Genomic DNA, 14,225 nt, shown 5'->3' on the forward strand with positions numbered 1-14,225 from the left:
TTCAGAAGACCCTGTGTGGTGTAGTGGTTAGTGTGTGGGACTAGGATCTGAGAAATCTGAGGTTTGAATCTTCACTCTGCATGGAAGCTTTCTGGGTGACAATGGCCAGTCATAGACTCTCGGCCTAACCTGCCTCACAGTGTTGTTGTAAGAATGAAAACAGAGGAAAATGATGTGAGCTGGCTACCAGTAGAGGGTTAGACTAGGATCTGAGGAGCCTGGGTTCAGATCCACCCTCAGCTGTTAAGCTCATCTTGGGTCAGCCTGCCTTATTTACCTCACAAGATGGTTGTTAAGGCAAAGTGAGGAGGAGATAATGTTGTATACCACCCAGAGTTCCTCAAAGGAAGGGGGGAAGGGCGAATAAAAATGTTAGAATTTTTAAAAATACATATATTGTTCATAAATGTTGCAACCTATGCCCCTTAAAAGCAGACTTATCATATACCGCTGAGCATTTTCTTCCACATAAAAAAGACCCTTTGACACACATCTATTCATAACAAAGCTCTTGTGTCATCCTTCAAATCTGAGAATGCCTGGAGGTCCCAATCAATCTACATTTGTGTTTTCCCCTCCTTCATTTTCTCCTCACAACAGCCTTGTGAGGTGGATTAGGCTGAGACCATGCCTTCCGTGGGAAGAGGCTAGCCTGACCTCATCAAATCTCAGAAGCAAAGCAAGGTCAGCCCCAGTCAGTATTTGGATGGGAAACTACCAAGGAATACTGGGGTTAACTTGCAATGCAGAGGCAGGCAGTGGCAAACCACCTGTTTCTTCCCATGAAAACCCTGTGGGGTCACCGTAAGTCAGCGGCAGGTTGACAACACTTTCCACCAGCACCTGGAGAATAGTCTCACTTTAGTCTTCCCTCCTTCATTTTATCCTCACAAGGCTGTTGTGAGGATAAAACGAAGGAGGGAAGAACATGGATTAAATTAGGCTGAGACCAGGTGACTAGCCCAAAGTCACCCAGTGAACTTCCTTGGCAGGGCACAAATTTGAACCTGGGTCTCTGAAATCTGAGTCCTACACTCTAACCAGCATACTGTACTGGCTGCCTGTGCTGGAAATGCTTCCTGCATGATTTGATTTATTTTACCCCGCCCTTCCCATGGAGTTTAGATGTAACTGAACTCTCACATGAAGGTGCTGTAAGAGATTTCTTTGGCAGCAGGAACGATTTCACACATTTTATGTTTTAAAAAGTGAATTGTTGGAGCAGTTTGTTTTGTTGAGCCAGGTAGATGCTCTGTGCAGGCTAGCTTGTCGGGGCTTGTCATCGCATAGTTTAAATTGTTGCATGCTGTGAAAGGAGTCTAGGAATGCTCCCCCCCTTTAATGAATGGCTGTCGCATGCTAATTGCAATTATCCTTCTTAGCACTCAAGAAAACCCTTCACTGCTTGCAGAATGATGGAGGGAAGTTTCAAGTGGATGCTATAGAGAAGCAGGGAATGCCAGGAAAAATTTCAGCTAGGTAGGCTTAGCTTGAGTCCTGTACATGTTCCATCTTTTGAGGTCAGTGGTGTGGGTAGGGTTGCCAGGTCCAATTCAAGGAATATCTGGGGACTTTGGGGGTGGAGCCAGGAGCAAGGTTGTGACAAGTATAACTGAACTCCAAAGAGAGTTCTGGCTATCCCATTTAAAGGAACCACACATCTTTTAAAAGCCTTCCCTCCACTGGAAATAATGAAGGATAGGGGCACATTCTTTTGGGGATCCTAGAATTGGACTCCCTGGTCCAATCCTTTTGAAAGATGGAGGGTGTTTTGAGGAGAGGCACTAGATGATACGCTGCAAATTTGGTGCCTCTAACTAAAAAAAAACAGCCCCCTGAAGCCTCAGATACTCGCAAATCAATTCTCCATTATCTCCTATGGGAATCGGTCTCCAAGTCACCAAGAGGCTAGTGGGGGCTCTGTGCTTGTGCCTGCTTTCTCTCTATGTCTCTCTCTCTCTGCTTGTTCAGCCTACATACAGAAGGCTCTTGTGTATAAGGGTAGTGTGTGTATAGGGGATAAAGATTATGAATGATCTGCCCCACTGATCTAGATATAGCTGGGGAACTCAATGTGACTGAATTCAGACATAATGCAACACCATGGTTTGTTTTCACTAACTGTGGTTTGTTTGTAATACAAGAGTTCAGCTAGCAGATGACCACTCAGATCTTGTTTTGCCTTGACAAATATGGGCTTCATCACCATAATTCTGCAGTTTAAGAGGGCAGTGCCAGAAAAAAGCCAGGATGTGCATGTTTGTGCATCCCTTAAAACCATAGCTTAGGCTAATTGTGGCTAATGACCCAGATGTCAAGTCATGGTTTCAGGATTTGGTTTGATAGTTAGCGGTGTGGCCTTTCATTCAGACAACCGCATAGTTTATTAAAACCATATTTTTGCAGCATTTCTGAAGTAATGTTTGCTTCAATTCATACTTAGTTTTTTAACTTTCTCCTGTGATAGAAAGTTGGGAGTAGAGCTACATAAAGTGAGTCTGGCTGCATCCTTGCCTCTCTATACTGTGAGTGGCAACTGAAAATTGGCCGAGGGGAACTCTAGTAGCTAGTCTTGCAGGGCCACATGCTGATTAAAGGTGTCTGAATATACATAGGAAGGCAGTAAAACTGGGCCCTGGAGCCTTGCTTAGACTTTGTGGTAAGGCCCTGCAGAGATTCCAAAGCATTCATTTTCCCATTACTTTGGAAGTGCTCACTTCCAAGATAACAGAATACAGATTTTTCAAACAGCAGAGGAGGAGACGGCTCTTTAAAATCATATCTGTTGCTCCGTGTGAGAGACCCGGCAGGCCTACAGCTGAAATGCTTTGGCTTCTCTCTTATTTTCTGACTGGTTTGACAACAGTGTAGTAATAAAGTGCTTTTTCTTGGAATCAGCACACCTTCATCCAGAATCCATCTGACTTCTGTTCTGAGCTCATTTTTTTTTTTCGCCGCTACCAGCAAACCCACAATGGGCAGTTAAGCTGAGCATTCGTCTCACTCTGTTTTCAGCCGCTGTTAATTTCATGTTGTGTTCTTGAAAGAACTGAAGTGCAGTTTTGCATAAGGAGTCTGCTGCATGCAACTGTGTGTGTGTATGTGTGCATGCACATGCACGTTTGTTTATAATCACAGTGGAGAGGCCGCAGAGCCATTGAATGGAATACTTCACCAGGCAGCCTTGTAAAGATTGTTTTTCTGCTCACCTGTGGTGAGTTGAGGAAAGGAGGTTGCAAAAGTCATTTCTTTCAGCATGTGAACATTTCATTCAAGTCTAACAAGTCAGACCATTTATCTCAGTATTATTTGTTCTGGCTGGTGATCTCTACTCTTCAGAGTTGTAGGCAGGGGGGAAAAGCCTTTCCCAGCACATGTTACCTGGCTCTCTTTTAAATGGAATTGGTGGTAGTGGTAAAAAGTATCATCAAGCCACAGCTGACTTATCACAACCTCATAAGATTTTCAAAGCTTGAGGTGGTTTGCCATTGCCTGCCTTTGCATAGCAACCCTGGAATTTTTTTGGAGGTCTCCCATCCAAATACGAGCCAGAGCCAGTCTTGCTTAGGTTTTGAGATATGACAAGATTGGGCTAGCCTGGGACCTTGACTGGAAATGCCAGTGATTAAACATTGGTTGGGAAGAAACTGTTTTCCACACTGACATTTTCTGCCGCAGACCTTCATACTCTGTGGCCCTGACTACCGTGGTTTTTGAGGACTTAAAAGTTTCCATTGTATGAGACAGCCTTGTATTTCTGCAAATACAGACTCTGGAGCTTTCGGAGGTCACGCTGCCCCTGTCTGAAGGTGCTAATCTTGCTTGTTGAAATTGTTTATGCCAGTGGAGTCACAACATTCTAGCCTGTTGCCCTGCCAAGTTTTGTGGGAAGTTTTGTTGGACTTTTAGCTTAAAAACAGAGACAGAATCAACTAGGAGAACAGGGAGCCTGAAATGATTTCAGAGAAACTTCCATACTTTGATCCATGCTTGTTCCTTAAAACCTGCCATATATATATAGGTATATATGCTTTTTATATAAGAGCCCCATGCCACAGAGTGGTAAGCTGCAGTATTGCAGTCCAAGCTCTGCTCACGACCTGAGTTCAATCCCAGTGGAAACTGGGTTCAGGTAGCTCGCTCAAGGTTGACTCAGCCTTCCGTTCTTCCGAGGTCGGTAAAATGAGTACCCAGCTTGCTGGGGGGGCGGGGGGAGTGTAGATGACTGCTGAAGGCAACAACAAACGACGCTGTAAAAAGTCTGCTGTGAAAATGTTGTGAAAGCAACCTCACCCCATAGTCGGAAACGACTGGTGCTTGCACAGGGAACTACATTTACCTTTATATGCTTTTATAATTTTAATAAAACCACAAAAGAGACATCCTTTGGATCCTCATAGTCCTGTTAATGGATTCTCCCTCTTCTCTGGTGGACTAAAGGCTAGGAACTGAGGTAACTAGATAGCTAGATGGTATCCTAGATCTTGTCCTGACTAGCCTTCCTGAAAGGGCCATATGTGATAAAGCAAACATTCCAAATGTGAACAAGGCTCAAGTGAGTCTCCCCTAAACAAAATGTTTTCCACCTGTCTCTGTTGCTCTGCAGTATAGGTATGTGTGGGCAAACAACCTAGTTCAAAATGACATTCTCACTAGTGAATTTTCAGGAACTTCTTTGCTGGTTTCAGGTCAGAGGTCAGGCATCTCTTGCCATCCCAGAAACATCAGTCAGTTATTTTTTTTTCCTTTGGTGGGGGTAGGGAGGATCTAAGTGCAAATGTGTATTGTTTAACCAGTCCCTCCTGTTGTAAAGGATAACTGAACAGTCAAAGCTTTGGGTAGGCATGATGAATCCCTTGCACCTAAAAGGTATAACACTAACTTGGGGGGGGGAAAGGTATAACACTAACTGTGCAATCCCTAAGAACATTTTCCTGGGAGTAAAATCCACTGAATAAACCTGTGAAGGATTCCGAGTAGACCTCTCTGGGATTGCTTTCTGAGGTGCGGAATCTCTTTCACACACATCTCTTCTGAATGTGACTTTCTGTTGCTCATGACAAGTGAAGTTGTCAACCAGCTACTTGAAAATGTCGTGGGGTTGTCAGAGGCCAGTTGAAATTGCCTAGCAGGGTTGGGGGAGGCAGAGTCAAGCTGTGGACCACCCGTTGGCCTCCGGCAATTGATTGATTGATTTTGCATCAGTGATTCCTACGCAGGCTCTGTGTTTCCATCATTTTCATGGCATCTCTCCTTTCTTAACAGTCTGTAAATGGCAGGTGACATGCCACAAGCCTTCAGATTTCACCAGAAGCTGAAGTACCTTCATAACATAGTTCATCTATTGGCGGAGTTGGTGAGAGGGAATGTTGAATGCCTGGGTCATCTCTGTTTTGACTTAGCCTGTCTGTTGGAAACCTTTTGGCATGTATGATCGATCAATATGTTGCTGCTCTCCAGCAGTGATTCGGTTTGTCAGAGGCGATTGTGCCATTCTGTGGAAGTTATTGAATTAAATCTGTCCTGTTCTGTGGGGCTTCCCAGAGACCGGTGCTAAATGTATTCGGAGGGACTGGAAGAGCAGGGATCATGGTGAGCCAAGTTGCAGAGAATGGGAAAGGGTTCTTGCTACGGGGTAGGTATTTCTTATTTTTTAATGGCAGTAATATTTACAGAGCCGCATCTGCTCTGCCGCCTCTCTCTTTCAGCAGAATGATTGTCCATTCTGTCAAATCATGTGAATGACCCCATTTGAAATTGATAGATCTTTTCTTTTTTTGCCTCTTGCCTAGGAATGCCAGAGCATCAAAAGAGTTTTGAAAAAAAATAATACAAGGATCTTATTATTAGGGTATTGCGATATCTATGTTTGTTCAGCTTTGCAGGTTGTGGGAGGATAGGTCCCTGCTCCCAAAGAGCTTACAGTCTGAAATAATTTACAATTGGGGAAAGGTAGGGAAGAACAAGTGCTCATTGTGGTTATAGGTGCTTGGGTTTAATTTTGGTAGGGACTAAGGGCTAATGCCAAAAGCTTTATGGAAAAGGCGGGTTCTAAGGAAGGACTTGGGGGAAATAAGAAAGGAGAGATTGTACAGGGCTTCTGGGAGGTAGCTGGAAGTACAAAAACAGTGAGGGAGAAAAAGAATTGATTGAGGGTCTGTGGAGGAGGGGTAAGGATGGTTGATCTGGAGGAGTGACGTTCTCAGGCAAGGGAGGAAAAGGGGGGTGGCAGGACTGACTCAAGGTGTTCTGCTGCCCCCAAGCTGATTTTGGCTGCATGGGTCATGATAGTTGTGGGTCTCCTCCCTGCCTTCAGCCAAAGGAAAACAAAACCCCATTGATGCTGCCAGTGTTTCTGGGTCTTGATGCTGGTAGGTGGAGATGTGGGTCAGGGAGATGATGGGTTGTGCCTCCTCCCTGGCCCACATCACTGGCAGCTGGGACTTGCCTTTTTCCCCAAGAGGCATAAAAATGAGATGGGTCTGGGTAGTGACAGTGCCTCCCCAACTCACATGGTCCACCTTGTGTGTTTGTTGTCCTCAGCTTCTGGCAGCCCGAGTAGTTGCTGGTCAGCTGGCCTCTTAGGTTAAGGGAAACAAGAACATGGAGTGGACAAGGAATTTATTTTCAGGACTTTTTTCTCTGAACAGTTGTTTTCTTTCTCCAGCCTAACCTAGAGAAACAAGTCAGCTCAGAATGATGAACATCAATCGTTCCACAGTCCACTGACTCAAATATACCTGTCCCTAAAGATCTCCCTTTGCCCAGGTAGTCACATGGGTAGCACATTCAGATGGGTCTGCATTTGTCTGATTGTTTTCCTTCAAGAGCCCTCATGGCCAAACCAGTTTTCCCCAGAGAGCTGTTTCTTCTTTTTATTTTACTCTTCATGCTTGATCTGAAATGTTGAGTGACTGCAAGATCCCAGTTGTGTGGAAACAGGCAGACTTGCTTTTTATTAAGAGAGCATTCACATCTTGTAAATCAGTGCTGATCTTTATCTTTGAAACTGTGATCAGTGATGTTCTAAAATAAGGAAGGGCTTCCCACAGCAATAGCAACCACAGCTAGGGCTTTTTTTGTAGCAGGAACTCCTTTGCATATTAGGGCGCACACACACACACACACCCCGATGTAGCCAATCCTCCAAGAGCTTACAGGGCCTACTGTAAGCTACAGGAGAACTGGCAGCATCAGAGGTGTGTGGCCTAATATGCAAAGGAAACCCCTGCTACAAAAAAACCCCCAAACCCCTGACCACAGCTGTGAAGCATCTCTAAGAAATCCTTTAATTGCACTTTACTTAGTGTGCAGTTCCCCTTTGGGCTTTTTTAAAAATCCCCCTTTTCTTTCTCTGTTTCTTTCATTTCCTGTTTTGTGGGGGGTTTTGTTGGGTTTTTTTGCAGAGCTAGGAGGGAAATATTGTGGTTAGCCCCACCTCCTGCAGCAGCCATTTTGGGTTTGGCTCCTCCTCCAGTGGCAGCCATTTGCTGGCAGCACTTATTGATTCTTAAAATCCCAAAGGTTCCTGCAGGTTCAAAAAAGTTGATGACCACTGCTGTAGCCTCTCTGACCCCCTATTAATAGCCCCTTTAGCAATCTTGAAGGTAAAGGCAGGTTGCTTTGCTTTTCATAGTTCTAGACTGAAACAGCAAAAGGCCAGGTGGCTTTGCACATGGTATGGTAACTGCTTTTCCTAAAGATAAAGATGCAAATGCCTCAGGTTGCCAGTTATGGATTAGGCCCTACTGGAAGCAAAATTCGATACTGCTAACGATTAAACTCTTTTGACGTCAGCTGGCTCCCCATAGCATGTGCACATTGTAGCTTTTCATGCAAAAGGGGTTAAATCCTTGTTACAGAAAGGATATTTCTGTGAGTTGCAGGTCCATTCCATATATTGCACGGGAACTTGTTGTTGCTTAGCAGGGTGCTGCAGCCAGTTGTGACAGTTTGACCAGAGTGCCTGTATCAGGATTGTTAAACAACCATATGTAGTACCTTTCATTGATTAAAGCACTTCATAGACCATCCTCTTGTTAAATTCTTAAAACAGCACTGTAAAGCTGGCTGTGTTATCCCTGCAGACTGGAGATTTTGACACCATAGTGGCTTGCCCTAAGGTACCTGACAGTGCGGTCCTGTGTGGAGATACTTCAGTCAAAGGCAACTCAAATCAGTGGGCTTACACTGGGGGAAAACTCTGCCTAGGATTGCAGTGTCATTGAGTTTGTGGCTGGGGTCAGAACTTTTTCCTTTGGTCATAACTGAGTCAGAACTTTTTCCTTTGTGCCAGGACTCTCGGCATACCAAAATGTAGTGTTATAGCATAGATCGGGGCAGCAGCTTCTCGTAACTTAAAGAGCCAAACTATGTCAAAACTGAGAAGAACAAAAGAGCCTTTTAAAGAAAGAAGAGCCTTTTTAAAGAAAGCTCCTTTGCGTAACTGAAGCCATACAACTTAACATTAACAATAATTGGCATACTGATATCAAACCGATGATCAAGCGGCACACACAAGGTCTGTAATAAATATGCGTAGGTGCACTCTGTGTGATTGTTTTAGTGCACTGGCATAAATCTGTGAAAGGTAAACACTGGGATTCCTGGCAACCATTTCCCTCTTTCATTTTCCTTTCTATGAAACATCTCTAAGAAACCCTTTAATCAGATGACAATCTTTGCCTGCCTGGTTTTTCTGGCTTTCTCCATGCCTCTCCAGTACTTTAAGGAAAGATTTCCTTTCCTTAAAGAGCTGTATTTGGTTCTTTACTGTGCTGTCTTTGGCTCTAAAGCCAGATGTTGCAGACCCCTGTTATAGATCACACATTATGTGAATGACTCTGGGAGATGCTTGAATGGGGCCCTGAGATTGATAGCCTGCCTCTGTGATTGATCACCAGGACTGGGGAGGAGCTCAGAGCTGCCAGAGTCAGCATTACAAGGCAAGAAAAGAACCATTTGTCTGATCTAGTATAAAGAGGCATTTAGTGTGCTTTGTTTCTAATATCATAATGCACCAGATTCCCTGTAGAGCTGGGCATAAGGACAGAGTGGCCAAAGCTCAAAAGAGCTGTTCTGGTTTGGAGTGATAAGATCCAGCTCTGAAGCATTGCCTTGGCCCTCCTTAAGCCTTCCTGTCCATGTGGTAGGCTGGTTCTAAAGTACCCTGAAATGAGGGGGAGATAACCAGTCCTATGACCCTTTGCAGGACTGTATCCCCCTCTGTCTAGAGGTGACAGTGGAGCTGTTCCTTTCAACATGAGGAGGGGAAGCATGGCTCTCCTTGGCATCCTCTGTTGAAGGATCTGTGGCAGTGGGTATTAAGAAAGATCCAAGAACCCAAGAGAGCTGCTGCCAGTCAGAGGGGAAAGCATTGGTCAAACGGACCAAAGCCTTATCCCTCATATGTTCATAACATGTGAATCCTACACAGACAGCTCCATCAAGCAGATCTGGCCACAGTTGCCTGTGCTGACCTTTGTTCTTTCACCTGTTTCATTCTTGGGTGAGCAGGATATGAATTAGACCTGACTGGCCCTCTCTGCTAAGCCATATTTGTTGTCCCAACGAAAATGGACTCTCCATGGCCCTTACTATTGCTAAAAGACATATTACAACACTGGAAAAATAAGTGCCTTCAGTAATCCAATGGACTGGTAACTTTACAAACTTATGAGCATTTGAACATATTGCATGTAGACAACAACTGAACATGGACATAGTTTTTTAGATAATTCAGCAGCCTTTTATAGAGACTTATCTGTAGACTTGACATTATATTTTGTTACATTTTTTAGTACTTTCTGTTTGGGGATTTGATTTATAATAATATTTTTTAAAAAAAAAATGCTGTCCCAACTTAGCCGTGGACCCAGGAGGTTCTCAGCTGGGCTCAAAAGGGGCTCAGCTGGAGTGGGAGCTATCTCACATGTCTGAAGAGATCTGATGCTTCCAGGACTTTTTTTGAGCAGGAACGCAGTTCCAGCTGGCTTTGTGTCAGGGAGTGTGGCCTAATGTACAGATGAGTTCCTCTGGGCCTTTTCTACAAAAAAGTCCTGTGTGAAACAGTGGTGACATCAGGAGGTGTGGCCTTATATGCAAATGAGTTCCTGCTGGGCTTTTTCTACCCAAAAAGCCCTGGATACTTCTCTCTCTCCCCCCCCCCCCGCCACAAGGAGAGGTCTAGTGATCTGTGCAGGACCCGGGAGAGCTCCTTCCTAAGAGAGAGACATTGTTGGAGATTACTAAGGCTGCAGCAAACCTTTTAGTGGCTATTCTTAAATTTTAAATCTGACCATGTGTGATTGTATACATAATTTATGTGTATATTTTGGTTTTATTTCAAATGTTTAAATCTTCTTTTTCTTCGCTGTATAAATGTGCATGTTATGCCATTGAAGGTCTGGATGGATGGATGTGTAATGTGTGAATATGGTTAGGCCGATATCAGTTTTATTCCCTGGGTATGAACTTTGCTTTCATGGTGGCTGTCGTGTTCCTGGAGAGCTAATTACTACCAAGCAGTGTACTGCATAACACCACTATGACTTTGGTTTGCTTGAGGAAATTACAAACCATTTTTCGGGGAACGGGACAGGAGGCTAATGCATGTGCCGGATGAAACATGATGCATTCAATTTCGTGAACCGGAGGGGACTGAGACATGCGGGCTCCTTGGATAGCTGAAGATATTGTTTGAATGGATGCTTCAACTCGAGTGGTGGCACACTCCCACAGAGAATATAGCAATGCATCTCACCCTCTGGCCCACAATGGCCAGATCAACATATTGATGCAGATTAAAATAGGATGCCCTTGCAATGAACTTGACTGGAAGCCTTTCTGCTTTTTTGCCTTACTGCAGAGCAAAGCGGGCCTTGTGCGAAAGGGTCTGAAAGGAGCACGGAGAGCAGCTGGTCTGGAAATGCAGGACAGACAGCTATTAAAATGCCACATGTAGCCAAAAGTGGCCCCATGGTAGACTACAATGTTGGTCATTTTGTGGCCAGTTTGGTGTAGTGGTTAAGTGCGTGGACTCTAATCTGGGAGAACTGGGTTTGATTCCTCATTCTTCATATTCAGCCAGCTGGGTAACCTTGGGTCAGTCACAGTTCGTGAAAGAGCTCTCTCAGCCCCACCTACCTCGCAGGGTGTCTGTTGTGGGGAGAGGAAGGGAAAGGAGATTGCAAGCAGCTCTGAGACTCAGAGTGAAGGGAGGGGTGTAAATCCAATCTCCTCCTCCTCCTCCTCCTCCTTCAAGAAGCAACTTCTCCTGCTGGACTTCTCCAGGGACAGTTATATTCTCTCTTGTGAAAACTACTTTTTTCAGCTTCGGGGCCCTATGGCAACTAGGCCTGGACACAGTACTCCAAACGAGGTGGCACTGTAAATCTGTACAAAGGCATTGCCAAGCAAGCAATCTTTCCCCTAAAAATCCCTAGTGCAGTCAGGTTTTCTGGCCAACAGCTGTGTTGTTATCAAAGATTTCAGGTTTTCACGGCTGGTAACATCATTAGGGTTTGTAGACTCTTTCGGGCTCAAGTGCCGTGTTCTACTGGAGAAAGTTTTCCTTCCAGACGTTTTGTTCTCAGCTGTGGAGAACATCCTCAGTGGCATTGCAGCCGGAGCAGGCGCTCTGACCTTCTTCAATGCACAGCAGCCAAGAAGGTCAGAGCGCCTGCTCCGGCTGCAACGCCACTGAGGATGTTCTCCGCAGCTGAGAACGAAACGTCTGGAAGGAAAACTTTCTCCAGTAGAACACGGCGCTTGAGCCCGAAAGAGTCTACAAACCCTAAAGCTGTGTTGTTGGTTGCCACCTACCCCCTTCCTTTCCTGACTGAGCCCACTGCTGAGCCTGCAGGCCTGAGGGGAGAAGTGAGAGATTTTTCTCATCTGTTCCAGGTGACTGAGAAAATTAGAAATAGCAAACTCTTAGGCTGTTCCTTATCCAAACTGTCCCACAAGGGAGGTGAGAAGACCCCACCTCTTTCCCAAGCCACCTGAGATATGTGTTGGGTTTGAAGGTGGGGGGGGGGGGGGCGGGAGTCTTGGGTTTTCCTTGCTCATATTGGAATTTAGACAAGGTAAAGGCAGAACTTTATTCCACTTTCAGGTCTGCAATCATTTTAAAAGATTGTTTTCTTTCCCAAATGCAGTCCCCAGGACTAGTACTTGGAAGGAGAGTCTGGCACAAGGGGAGGGGTGACTCTTGTCCTCCCCTACCATTTTCTTGTTGGGGAAAAAAACCCTCATTCCACTCACTGCCCCAACCCCTTGATTTTACCATACACACAAACCTGCAAAAGGGGAAGAAAGGAATACTTGTACATTTTCCCCTATAGATGTAACAGCAGCTTATGGGTAGTTTTCAGTAGGGGAGAAAAAGGTTCTGGAGTCCTTCTCCGCACCCCCACCCCACACACACTGCTGATTTCAAAGACATCCAAGTTGCTTGCATTTGGATTTCAAAACAGTCCAGTAAAATGATCAGATGATTGAATGTGACATGTAAAAGACACCTGCTGTTTCTTACCTTCTCCCGACTGCAGTGCAAACGAGAGAGATCTTTGCTTCTCCCCAGATCCTACTGGCAGGCAGAGCGGGCCTTATTAGGTGAAAGTAAGATACAGCAGGAGCGGTTCCCCCTGCTGTTTCTGACCTTCCTTTTCTTCCTGCGCAAACGAGAGCCCCTGGGAGGGAGATGCTCGGCTGCTGGGTGCCCTTGTCAGAAATCCTTTCTCCCTGTGGGTGGCATTGTGGACCCCTGCCCCCATAATCCATCTTTCCTTACATTAGCCACAGAAATGAGCAGAGGAAGATTGATTTCTTAGTAATGACGGTTAATGATGTCTTGTGTAACAGCGACTGTGAATCATTTGATTGCTCTCTCTTTTGAATGGGGGGGAAAAGAACATGCAAGTCTTCCTGCAGAGTTACTTGCCCCAAATGACCAGATGAGCCATTCTTGTTAGCAGGCTGGTCTAGAAAATTAGGCTAAGAATCGGAATTGCTCAGACAAGACCTTGGGGGGGGGGGATGGCTAGGGGCTGCTTCCATTGCATCCAGGTCTTGGGGCACAGGAGTGGAGTCCCTGCTGGGACAGACAGGAAAAGAAGATGGAGGCTAACTTAAGAGACCAGCTTGGCTGTGTAGGTGGCAGGGTAACTCTGACTCTCCAGTAGCTGGTCCAGATCCCAAAACACACTCTCACTCCTGGAGCAGCACCCAAAGGCCAACCTGAGAGGAGAGGCCTGCTTTTGGGGAAGGGATTTTGTCGAATTTCACACCATCATGTTTTGACTCCAAAAGATGATGATATGGGCTTTACATCCCACCCTTTACTCTGAATCTCACAGTCTCAGAGCGGCTCACAATCTCCTTTACCTTACCCCACACCCTGTGAGGTAGGTGGGGCTGAGAGAGCTCTCTCAGAAGCTGCCCTTTAAAGGACAGCTCTGCCAGAGCTATGGCTGACCCAAGGCCATTTCAGCAGCTGCAAGTGAAGGAGTGGGGAATCAAACCTGGCTCTCCCAGATAAGAGTCCATGCCCTTAACCACTACACCAAAAGCCCATGTTTTCATTTTGCTTCTCCTTTGCTCAGCTCAAGCCAACAGAATTTTCATTCCATTCTGTTTCTTCATGCTGTTCTCCCCGCCCATTTAAATGTTTGTGGGGTTTTCTTTTTGGTATTTTTGTATTTTGTGTGTGTGTGTCTGCACCTGGAAGTCATGTCACCCTCTGGTGACTGACCCCTACTGGGAGCCTGGAGGATATTCAGGGAGGTGGCTGAATAAAGCCTGCCCTTGCCTCCCAACTGAGTATTTCAAAGAAATCTGCTGTCCGTGCACTAACCACAGTTAGCCCTGTTTAGCTTCCAAGATCTGACAGGATCAGGCTTGCCTGGGCTATCCAGCTCAGGGCCACATGGAAGGTTTATAAGGCAGTCTGCATGCCCCTGTGTTGTGGGACTGAAGTTTTGCTTTATCACTGTATATTGTATTGAAGAACCTCCACAATTGCAACAATGGCAAGTTTACAAATCTTCCAGCTTAGAGAAAGAACAGAAATTTCTCTTGGTAAGCCCTCTGCGGTTTAATTCTTGCAGATTTGTTGTTCTCCCGGCTTTAGAAGGAAGCATGGCAAGGTTTTATCTTGTGGCTTTGTGCCAGGAAAAACAATTTTATTAGAAAGACTAGAGATGGGTTTTTGTTTGTGTTTTCTA

General features: G+C 45.3%; 1 protein-coding gene across 2 annotated transcripts in view; it reads left to right on the plus strand.

Annotated features, from left to right (window-relative positions):
* The window catches only part of SLC12A4 (solute carrier family 12 member 4), a 67,797-nt gene that overhangs the window by 14,180 nt on the left and 39,392 nt on the right, over nucleotides 1–14,225 (plus strand). The gene's annotated exons all lie outside the window — the stretch shown is intronic.

Source organism: Heteronotia binoei, chromosome 14, assembly GCF_032191835.1.
Source record: "Heteronotia binoei isolate CCM8104 ecotype False Entrance Well chromosome 14, APGP_CSIRO_Hbin_v1, whole genome shotgun sequence".
NCBI lineage: Eukaryota > Metazoa > Chordata > Lepidosauria > Squamata > Gekkonidae > Heteronotia > Heteronotia binoei.